Raw genomic sequence first — 12,324 nt, 5'->3', positions numbered from 1 at the left:
CAACAATGTTGATTGGGATGCTGAATTTTCTAATCTAACAACCGATATAGCTATTAACCGTTTTTACGATATATTAGATGAAATCATTCACTGTAACGTACCATCAAAAAAAGTTCAGGATAACAGCACATATCCATATTGGTATAATAGTCCAGTCAAGATGTACATCCGTGTTTGCAAAAGGTCCAGTCATTCTGAATTTTGTATATGTTGTTAGGACCTAAACCAGTATTAAAAAAAAATTTTTGCAACTTCGAAAGTGCTGTGCGAGCGGCGGTGGACCTAAAAAACCAGGAAATTTTCGGTTTTTTTTCAGTTTTTGCTCAATATCTCAGTAAAGGAAGGGTCTGACCGGTATAGTTTGCATAGATACTTTTAAAGTAAACTAAATTTTCTATAATTTGAGACCAAAGCAAGCTATATAAAGCCATTGGTTTTCAAGATACAGTTCTTCAAAAATAGGCAATTTTTTCCAAAAAGTGAAATTTTTTCGAAACGGTCACTTATTTTGTAAAATAATTTCTAAAATACGCATCTCACGTCAAATATTGTATGAAATAAAGTTGTTGTAAATTTAATAAGCTTTTATTTGAAACTAGATTGATATCTGTACACTAAACGATTCTCTCAAAAATAGCAGATAACCAAAAACAGTCATAAGTGGGTTTTGGGTGAAATGCAAATAAACTGCTCTCGCGTCTTTTTATGGTTATATTGTGCTGTGAAGTAAATCCATTAATCATCGTGGGTTTATCCTAGGGTTATAATATAATTACAACTATTTCAAATTTCAAGTACCCATTAGTACCTATACCCATGGGTACCCATATGAATGGGCACGTATATTCACGAGCTGTTCGAGCCCACATTTTGGCAAACCTCACACTGGCCAGCATTGTTTTTTTATGAGGTTGACATAACTCCTGAGGAGCGAGACGAGACTGAAAAATTGCTGCGAGACACTGAAAGGTCTTTCACTATATCAGCAGAAGAAATTGATACCTACCAAATACTAAAGGCAAAATTTAAAAGTGCCTTGGAGAAAATTAAAGCGAATGGTCCAACATCACAGTTGTGGGTCCAATACTTTCGTATGACCACTTTGATAAAACTATTCATCCAGGCAGAGCGTGCTGGTGATTGGAACCTTCATTTGTACACTGTCCACAAGATGCTCCCTTTTTTTCACGCAGCTGGACATTTTTTGTATGCTAAGAGCGCGCACCTCTATCTTCAGGATATGATGGCTCTATAAGATCGGATGGATAAAAGTGAATACGACATGTTCACAAAAGGATCCTTCACCATTTGCTGGTCTGACAAGTTTTGGTTTGGGTCGTGGTCAGACCTAACAATTGAGCAGAAGCTGATGCGATCCATGAAAACCTACGGTGGGTTGACCCAAGGAAGAGAAATCTCCGAAAGTGTTCAGGCAAGGTGGACAACAGGAATGGTGTTTATGTTGAACATTTGTGAAGAACTGGAAAGCTTTTGCAGCTTATCATGTCATACTGGAGAGCAGCATGTAGACATGAGACCTTCTCGAATCATCCGAGATAATAGTGATGTGGAAAAACTAAAAAACTGGTTTGCTCTCCACCCCCCATTTCCCAAAACTGACAGTTTAATTTCTATCAGTAGTGGTTTACTGGCAGGTCCTGAAATTAATTGCCACACAGCCCAGAGAGTTGGAACGGAAGGAGTAATGAAAATTGTGGGGAAAATGTACGACAAGGTAGTAATAAAACGGAAAAATAAAGTTACCACGCTGGCATCGATCACCTCAACCGTTAAACTACCGGACAAAAACAGAAGAGTGAGAGTGGATCCGCTCACAATTTTTCAGCGAGTGTGTATTGCAAAGAAATCTGAACAGGATTTACAGGATGACTTCAAATATGAGTTGGCCCCGTTCCCGATGTCTCTGTTCAATGAACAAGGGATGCGCAAGGGCACAAAATCTACTCTGTACTCTGCCTTCACTCCTCTTTCCAGCCACACGCCGATAGATGCCAGCACTCATGTCATTTTGGATGTTGGCTACCTCTTGCACAAGGTCGTGTGGCAGCGGAAGAGCACGGTTCGAGCACTTTTGGCGCGTTATACCACCTACGTCCGAAACCACTTTGGGAAGAACATCTCCATCGTTTTTGACGGCTACCCCGAAGATGCTACCAAAAAAAACACCAAAACAGCGGAACGACTCCGGCGCTACGCAGCTCATACCAGCTACGAATTGACTTTCGATGAATCCACAGTAATTAAAATTGCTCAAGAGCATTTATTGGGCAATGAAAACAATAAGAGACGCCTTATAACTCTTCTCTGTGACGCCTTTCAGAAGGGGGGAGTAGAAGTGGCTGTTGCCGAAGAAGATGCTGATCGAGATATCATCATGATGGCGTTATCAAAAAGAGCAGATGCCGATCGGGTCGTCATAGTGGGAGAAGATGTCGACCTGCTCGTTCTTCTCAATGGTTTAGGCGCTGAAGAGACAAACGTCTATCTTCAGAAGAGCACGAAGGGTGAAGCTGGTTGCTTTCACTACTCTACGACCTCCTACAACAACCAGGACTCCCGACAATTACCAGGAACGGTACTATTTACGCACGCGTTTGCCGGGTGCGATACCACCTCAGCACCGTTTGGCCAAAGAAAGACCAAAATCAGCACACTTCTGAGCAAGAGTTTACCACTTGCTGAGCAAGTGGAGGTCTTCCTTCGGCCAGACTCTACCCCACAAGCCGTGAGTGAAGCAGGCATCAAGTGCTTCGTGGCTCTATATGGGGGTGACATCGCGAGGGATACTTTGGATTTCCTGAGGTATAAGACGTTTGTCACTTCAACAAACATAAACCTCGCCCGTTTGCCACCGACGGAAGATGCTGCAGGCCACCATGCAGCAAGGTGCTACCTCCAAGTGCAGAAGTGGCGGGGAGTCAACTTGAATCCCACTGAATGGGGGTGGAAGCTGTCTTCTCAAGGACTCACCCCCATTCCCACCACGATGGATCCCGCACCTCCTGCCCTTTTGCGAAAAATTTCGTGTAAATGCAATAAAGGATGCTCTGGGAGCTGCTCGTGTAGAAAGGCTGGGCTCCACTGCTCAGTCCTCTGTCAGTCATGCGGTGGCAAATTTTGCATTAACGTCCCGGATGTGGAGCTGAAATGCTCGGACGATGAAGATGTCCCGACTACAGACTGGGCGCCTCTCCCAGCTACGATAAAAAGAAAGACATGATTTGGCAACCAAGACACAATACCTACATGATTTATATTAGTTTTATTTTTTGTGTACATGTAATTTGTCCTTATAGTAGGTACCATGATGTTTGTACAAGCATTTTGGTATGTAGGTATATAAAACAATGTTTGAAGATGACGTAATTCCCGATAGATGTAATATCTTTTCTTTTTTTCATCAAAAATCTGTTAACTGTTTGATAAATAAAACCATAAAAAGACGTGAGAACAGTTTATTTGCATTTCACCCAAAATCCACTTATGACTGTTTTTTGGTTATCTGCCATTTTTGAGAGAACCGTTTAGTCTACAGATATCAATCTAGTCTCAAATAAAAGCTTATTAAATTTACAACAACTTTATTTCATACAATATTTGACGTGAGATGCGTATTTTAGAAATTATTTTACAAAATAAGTGACCGTTTCGAAATAATTTCACTTTTTGGAAAAAATTGACTATTTTTGAAGAACTGTATCTTGAAAACCAATGGCTTTATATAGCTTGCTTTGGTCTCAAATTATAGCAAATTTAGTCTACTTTAAAAGTATCTATACAAACTATACCGGTCAGACCCTTCCTTTACTGAGATATTGAGCAAAAACTGAAAAAAAAACCGAAAATTTCCTGGTTTTTTAGGTCCACCGCCGCTCGCACAGCACTTTCGAAGTTGCAAAATTTTTTTTTTAATACTGGTTTAGGTCCTAACAACATATACAAAATTCAGAATGACTGGACCTTTTGCAAGCACGGATGTACATCTTGACTGGACTATTATACCAATATGGATATGTGCTGTTATCCTGAACTTTTTTTGATGGTACGTTACAGTGAATGATTTCATCCAATATATCGTAAAAACGGTTAATAGCTATATCGGTTGTTAGATTAGAAAATTCAACATCCCAATCAACATTGTTGAGGACATTGTTTATATTTTCATAATTCGCCTTTTTAGTTGGCTGTCTAAAGTAATTCCTAGGTATTTAACTGTGTTCCCCGAATTCATTTCTACACAGTTAGAACACGAAACAGGGTTGCAAGTATTGTTATGAAACCTTATATTTAGGTGAGTTAAGGGTGCCGTCCTTTTGGTATTATAAAATGGAATATAAATAGTTTTTTCACAGTTCAGGGTTAGAAGGTTTTGGTTTAGCCATTCTTTGACAATGGATGTATTGAAACTAGTATAAACAATATTTTTTATCAATTAATTATAAGACTATTATTAATTCATGTGTACGTGTACACTGTACAGATCATCCCAAGAAAACACCCAAAATTATTTTAGTAAACTTTTCAATAATTTGATCGGGTTTATAATTATTTAGTTTTGTGTCTTAGTTTACAATATCTGTCTTAATTTTTTAGTTGTCATTTTATGTTTAAACTCATTATTTGCTGGAGTGCTGGACCGTTTCACTTTTCATTTCACTTCTGTGTCTTATTTTACCTTAAAATTATCTATTTTAGTATCTATACAAACTACACCGGTCAGACCCTTCCTTTACTGAGATATTGAGCAAAAACTGAAAAAAATCCGAAAATTTCCTGGTTTTTTAGGTCCACCGCCGCTCGCACAGCACTTTCGAAGTTGCAAATTTTTTTTTTTAATACTGGCTTAGGTCCTAACAACATATAAAAAATTCAGAATGACTGGACCTTTTGCAAGCACAACCCCCTTTTTATGTTTAACTTGACTGGACTATAACCCGGCTTTAATAAAATTAACAAAAGAAAAATACAGAATATTTAAAAAGTGGAAAAAAATGGTCAAATCCTTTAGATTATCATGAATTCTGTGTTCTGCGAACGAGACAACAAAAGTTTCTAACGAATGTCATAGACAATTCATAATAAATGCAGAAGTCAAAATATCGCATGACCCAAAGAATTTTTGGTCCTATGTTAGAAGTAAAAGAAATAGTACGGGGTTACCCAACACTATGAAACTAATGAATGTAACTGCTAACGATCCTTTAGCTATATGTAATATGTTTTCAAATCATTTTGCATCCACTTATAATCACAATGTTACTCCAAAGGCTTTCGCTAATAATCCCCAAACTGATAATCCTATAAATATTTCTACTATTTCAATTTCCAAGGAACAGATAGAAAAAATAATTAATGATATCTCATGGTCGTTGGGAGAAGGATATGACAAAATACCATCTTACTTTATAAAAATGTGCAGCAAGCAATTATCTAAGCCTCTCCTACTGCTTTTTCAATCATCACTGAAAGAAGGCATCTTCCCAGACCGATGGAAATGTGCTCTCATTACACCAGTATTCAAATCCGGCTCTAAAAACGACGTCCAGAACTATCGGCCAATTTCAAAACTACCTATCTTCAGTAAGATTCTTGAAAAGATTGTTCATGAGCAACTCTATGACTGTGTTAAGTCTGTTATAACTGATAATCAACACGGCTTTATGAAAAAAAGATCAACTGTATCCAATCTTGCAGTATTCAGTAAAATCAATGGACAAACGAATCCAAGTGGATGCTATATATACAGATTTCTCCAAAGCATTCGATAAAATCGACCACAGCCTTTTATTGTCTAAACTTTTAGCTTTAGTAATACACGGTAATTTGTACCGATGGCTAGTTTCATACCTAAACGGACGCTCCCAGATAATAGCAGTAAACGGTTTCAATTCTGAGATTGTCAATGTACCTTCAGGTGTCCCTCAAGGATCTCACCTGGGACCGTTGCTTTTTACTATATTTATCAATGACATTGTAAAATGCTTTAAGCATGCTAAAGTTTTACTTTTTGCTGATGACATGAAAATATTTCTTTCTATTAACTCTATTACTGAATGTTATAAACTGCAACAAGATCTTAATAGGCTTAATGATTATTGTACTGTCAACTATCTCCACATGAATACTGCGAAATGTTATGTAATAACCTTTACAAAAAATAAAAATAAAATTGAATATAATTACCATATTACAAACAGTCAACCACTCAATAAAGTCAATCAAATTCGAGACCTCGGTGTACTGATTGACGACAAACTTTCATTCAAGGCACATGTGGATAAGATTGTCAAGAAATCATTGAGCATGTTAGGATTTTTATTCCGTATTGGAAAGGAATTCAACAATATCCATACACTCAAAATTTTGTATTACTCCTACGTCCGTAGTCATTTTGAGTACGCTTCTGCCATATGGAATCCTTTTTATAACATTCACACAAAACGCATTGAAGCTGTTCAAAGAAAGTTTGTACATCACTTGAACTTCAGGAGAAAATTACGTTATTACGATATGGAAAGCTCTATCAAGCACTACGGACTTAAAACATTAAAAAGCAGGAGAGACACTGCGGACATGATTTACTTACACAAAGTGTTGAGTGGTCATATTGACTGTCCAGCCCTTTTGTCATCAATCAATATTAGAGTCCCAAGTAAGAAAACTAGAGACAAATCATTGTTTCATATCGAAATTCCTTCAACGAGTCTCAGGCAAAATTCTTTCTTACTAAGAACTTGCAATCATTATAATAAAACTTATTTTGATGCTGATATCCTGTCGTGTACCTTAGGAGATTTGAAAAAAATTGTTAACAGAGTATTGTAATAATTAACCCTTTTCTAAATTTAATACATTACATTCATCATTTATTCATTATCACTCTAACATATTATTTGTATTTAATATCAAATGTACGTGTGTATATGTATGTATGTATGCATGTATGTATGCGTATGTATGTATGCAACTATGTATATGTATGTGTGTACGTATGTATTTATAAGTGTATATGCATGTGTATGTATATATATGTATGTATGTGTTTATACGTGTATATATATATACATATATATACATTTTCTCTTATTATTTCCTTGTTTTTGACATTTCTTTGTTTTTAACCTTTCTTTGTTTTCTTTGTTTGTTTTTTGCTTTTTAACCTTCTTTATCTTTATTGCATGATGTGAACATTGGTTATTGGGTTGTAACCTAATTCTTTTACTTATTTTTTCTCTCTCTCTATGCATGTTATGTTATAAACCTGTTAATGTTCCTAATAAAAAAAATAAAAAAAAATAATAAAAAAATGGACAAATCACATAGAAAAGCTTGTAAATAAACTTAGGTATTTAACTTACATTTTTAAACGATTAAATAACATAGTTGAGATCAAAAGAATGAAACTGGTTTATCATGCATTGGTGCAATCATCAATATCTTATGGAATAATTGGATGGGGGGGTATCTATAATAACCACACTAAGCCGCTAGAAATAGCTCAAAAATTAATACTAAAAATAATGTTGCTAAAAGATGTTACCTACCCCTCCTTGCAATTATTTCAAGAAGCTAAACTCTTAGATATAAGAAAAATTTACTTTATGCAATGTCTGAAATATATATTTTCACGAAATGTACATTTTACAAAAAACGAAAATCGTTCTAGCAGTAGAGTAAATAATGCATATGAGGTTCCACTATGCAAAACTAGGCTTGCGCAGAGACATGCTTTTTTCATCGCCCCAAAAATCTACAATGCGCTCTATCAGACTATAGAAATTAGATCTAAAAATATATCGTCTTTCAGCATATACAAAAATGTAATAAGAATCACTACCATTGACACAAATACTTACCTGCTATAACATCCTACCTTTTTTAAATTTACAAATCCTTAATTTTTCTATTTTTTAACCTTTTTTTCTTAATTATAATTTTGTAAAAACGGAATTATTTTTTTTATAAACTGCACTAAACAAAATAAGTATACCCACGAACTGGCGATGCCTATGTGGGATTTTTTTGGTATATATGCATACTATTCTATTATATTTTTTTTATTTAATTGTATCATTTTATTTTTCTTATCTTAAAGCTACCTTTTTTTATTTTTTATAGTACCTTCTTTACCTGTGAATGAAATGCTTTTTGTAATACTATAATAATTTTAATAATGTTATACTTGTTTTTGTAATACTTGATTTTTGTAATTATATTTTTATGCATGTAACAAAAGAAAATTATTAATAAAAAAAATACCAGTTCTGGTAGCTGCTCCGACATGTTGTGTTTTTGTGCTGCATTGGCCGTTTTCTTGTTGGGTATTATTTCATTTTTATGACTATCGCTTATGCCGGGATCACATGAGGACAATAAAAAACTGTTTTGTCCCAGCCCTGGACCCACGGTCCTACTGTGAACAGTAGTTTGAAAGACAGGACAATGAACCAAGACATTGTCCCAGTTTAGTCCCCGTTCAAATGCGTTTTGACAAGACAGTAGGACAATAGCTAGTAGCTCCGCGCGCATCATATTTCGGTTTACAAATGTCGCGTAAATGGGCACTACAATACATTTTGAAAACAAATACCCATGGAAAGATAATATTTTTCGTGAAATAGCTTTTGACAGCGTTTCGCGTTTGAACTACCGTAGAACTGTTGTACTGTCCCATTGTCTTGCCGTGTATTGAAGGCTGTTCACGGAGTAGGAGACACTGTTGTACTTTCTTATGCATTGCCCTCGTGTGATCGTGTGATTGTACACTTAACCAACTGGTCTATTAATGATAGCTTGTTTTTGTACACTTGACCAACTGATATTAATGATAGCTTGTTTTTGTACACTTGACCAACTGATCTATTAATGATAGCTTGTTTTTGTACACTTGACTAACTGGTCTATTAATGATAGCTTGTTTTTGTGCACTTGACCAACTGATCTATTAATGATAGCTTGTTTTTGTACACTTGACTAACTGGTCTATTAATGATAGGTTGTTTTTGTGCACTTGACCAACTGATCTATTAATGATAGCTTGTTTTTGTACACTTGACTAACTGGTCTATTAATGATAGCTTGTTTTTGTACACTTGACTAACTGGTCTATTAATCGAAGTTGTTTTTGTACACTTGACCAACTGATATTAATGATAACTTGTTTTCGTACACTTGACCAACTGATATTAATGATAGCTTGTTTTTGTACACTTGACCAACTGATCTATTAATGATAGCTTGTTTTTGTACACTTGACTTACTGGTCTATTAATGATAGCTTGTTTTTGTACACTTGACTAACTGATCTATTAATGATAGCTTGTTTTTGTGCACTTGACCAACTGATCTATAAGTGATAGCTTGTTTTTGTACACTTGACCAACTGATCTATTAATGATAGCTTGTTTTCGTACACTTGACCAACTGATATTAATGATAGCTTGTTTTCGTACACTTGACCAACTGATATTAATGATAGCTTGTTTTCGTACACTTGACCAAATGATATTAATGATAGCTTGTTTTCGTACACTTGACCAACTGATATCAATGATAGCTTGTTTTCGTACACTTGACCAACTGATATTAATGATAGCTTGTTTTTGTACACTTGACTAACTGATCTATTAATGATAGCTTGTTTTTGTGCACTTGACCAACTGATCTATTAGTGATAGCTTGTTTTTGTACACTTGACTAACTGGTCTATTAATGATAGCTTGTTTTTGTGCACTTGACCAACTGATCTATTAATGTTAGCTTGTTTTTGTACACTTGACTAACTGTTCTATTAATGATAGATTGTTTTCGTACACTTGACCAACTGATATTAATGATAGCTTGTTTTTGTACACTTGACCAACTGATCTATTAATGATAGCTTGTTTTTGTACACTTGACTAACTGGTCTATTAATGATAGCTTGTTTTTGTGCACTTGACCAACTGATCTATTAATGATAGCTTGTTTTCGTACACTTGACTAACTGATACTAATGATAGCTTGTTTTTGTACACTTGACCAACTGATCTATTAATGATAGCTTGTTTTTGTACACTTGACTAACTGGTCTATTAATGATAGCTTGTTTTTGTGCACTTGACCAACTGATCTATTAATGTTAGCTTGTTTTTGTACACTTCACTAACTGTTCTATTAATGATAGATTGTTTTCGTACACTTGACCAACTGATATTAATGATAGCTTGTTTTTATACACTTGACCAACTGATATTAATGATAGCTTGTTTTTGTACACCTGACTAACTGTTCTATTAATGATAGATTGTTTTCGTACACTTGACCAACTGATATTAATGATAGCTTGTTTTTGTACACTTGACCAACTGATCTATTAATGATAGTTGTTTTTGTACACTTGACTAACTGGTCTATTAATGATAGCTTGTTTTTGTACACTCGACCAACTGATCTCCACACTAGCGATAACAATTCACATGCCATTTAATACATCTCCACACTAACGATAATATAACCTCAATTCACATGCCAGTAAATACATCTCCACACTAGCGATAACATAACCTCAATTCACATGCCAGTAAATACATCTCCACACTAGCGATAACATAACCTCAATTCACATGCCAGTAAATACATTTTATATGTAAATACATACAATTACAATTAAACACCTTAAACCAATCATTGCTAAGCCCCTTGTATACATCACAAATCTAAGTTTTCGAACTGGCCTTTTCCCAAACACTCTAAAACATTCAACAATTATTCCTATCTTTAAATCAGGGGACAGATCAATCGTCAATAACTATAGACCAATATCTCTACTGAGTCCAATCTCTAAAATAATCGAAAAAAGAGTAAAACAAAGGCTCTACAAGTTTCTCGAAGAAAATAAAATCCTGTCAAAAAACCAATACGGCTTCCGCAAAGGTCTTAGTGCATCAGATGCAATTGCAGCTTTTACTAAATTAATTTCTGATAACCTCGATAAAAGTCGCAAGCCCCTCGCTGTATTCTTGGATCTGGCCAAAGCCTTTGACACTGTATCTCACCGCATACTTTTGAAAAAACTCTCACAGATAGGAATAAAAGGTGTTCCTCTTAAATGGTTTGAGAGCTATCTAACAAATAGGTCCCAGTCAACTATTATTAACTCCGCTAAAGAGTATAGAAGTACAAGTTTGCCAATCACATATGGCGTGCCCCAAGGCAGTGTGTTGGGCCCACTTCTGTTTCTAATATACATTAACTCGTTATGCAATTTGGATACTGGTGGCACTATAATAACTTTTGCCGATGATACGGTTATCATATTTGCAGATGAAAATTTGAATTCAACATTTGAAAAAGCAAATCATGGTATAAATGAAATAAAACACTGGTTAGATTCCAACCTCCTCACTCTAAATATTGAGAAAACTAAATACTTACTTTTTTCCATTCGCAAACTACAGTGTTACTAAGTTTTTTCACATTCGCAATTTGACGGCCGGCGTGGTCTAGTGGTATACGCTTTTGACTACAGATCCGAAGGTCGCGGGTTCGAACCCGGCGTGCGCAAATAAATTTTATTTGATTAATTTGTGTTATTTCACAATTAATTAATTTAAAATAATATATAGTATATTTGCGGCACGTTCCAGAGTGGAAGATACTCTCAGTATCGCCCTGGTGTAAGACCACCATTCAGAATTGAAACGTTGCTTGAAATGGCTTTAGCCGTGTTTGGTGACCAGATCTGAATAGCCAGGTACTTCCCCACCTTCCTCTTCCCCATCTCCCTCCCCTCCCCAATACCCTCAGCCTCACAACATACCCCAATTGGGGATGCCATAGTCTCACTGGCTCCAGACGGGAGCAGTTGGGACTCTTGTGCGGTATTACTGTAAAAAAAAAAAAAAAAAACCTAATCTCCCTCAAAACTATCATAAACTTACCATACATTCATGTTCACAGAACTTCAACATGGCTACATCACCTCACAAAAATTGTTCATGCGATAACCTTATAATATCAAACGAAATTAAGTACTTGGGGGTCATTATAGACAATCAACTGCGATGGGAGGCCCATATAAATTCTACAACAAAAAGGCTTCGCAAATTATGCTACATTTTCTACTCTCTCAGATCTATCCTTAACCTACAAACACTAAGATGTGTATACTTTGCACTTTTTCAATCAATTACTACATATGGTATAGTGGGATGGGGAGGTTGTGCAAAAACGATTCTTCATCCCATGGTTTTAATTCAAAAACTGTTACTAAGGATAATATTCAAATGTAAGCCAACAAACCCATCAGAACCACTTTTTAGA

Source organism: Hesperophylax consimilis, chromosome 28 (assembly GCF_061612785.1).
Source record: "Hesperophylax consimilis isolate HC1 chromosome 28, BYU_Hcon_1.0, whole genome shotgun sequence".
Classification (NCBI taxonomy): domain Eukaryota; kingdom Metazoa; phylum Arthropoda; class Insecta; order Trichoptera; family Limnephilidae; genus Hesperophylax; species Hesperophylax consimilis.
Note: the sequence above shows the minus strand (reverse complement) of the source record.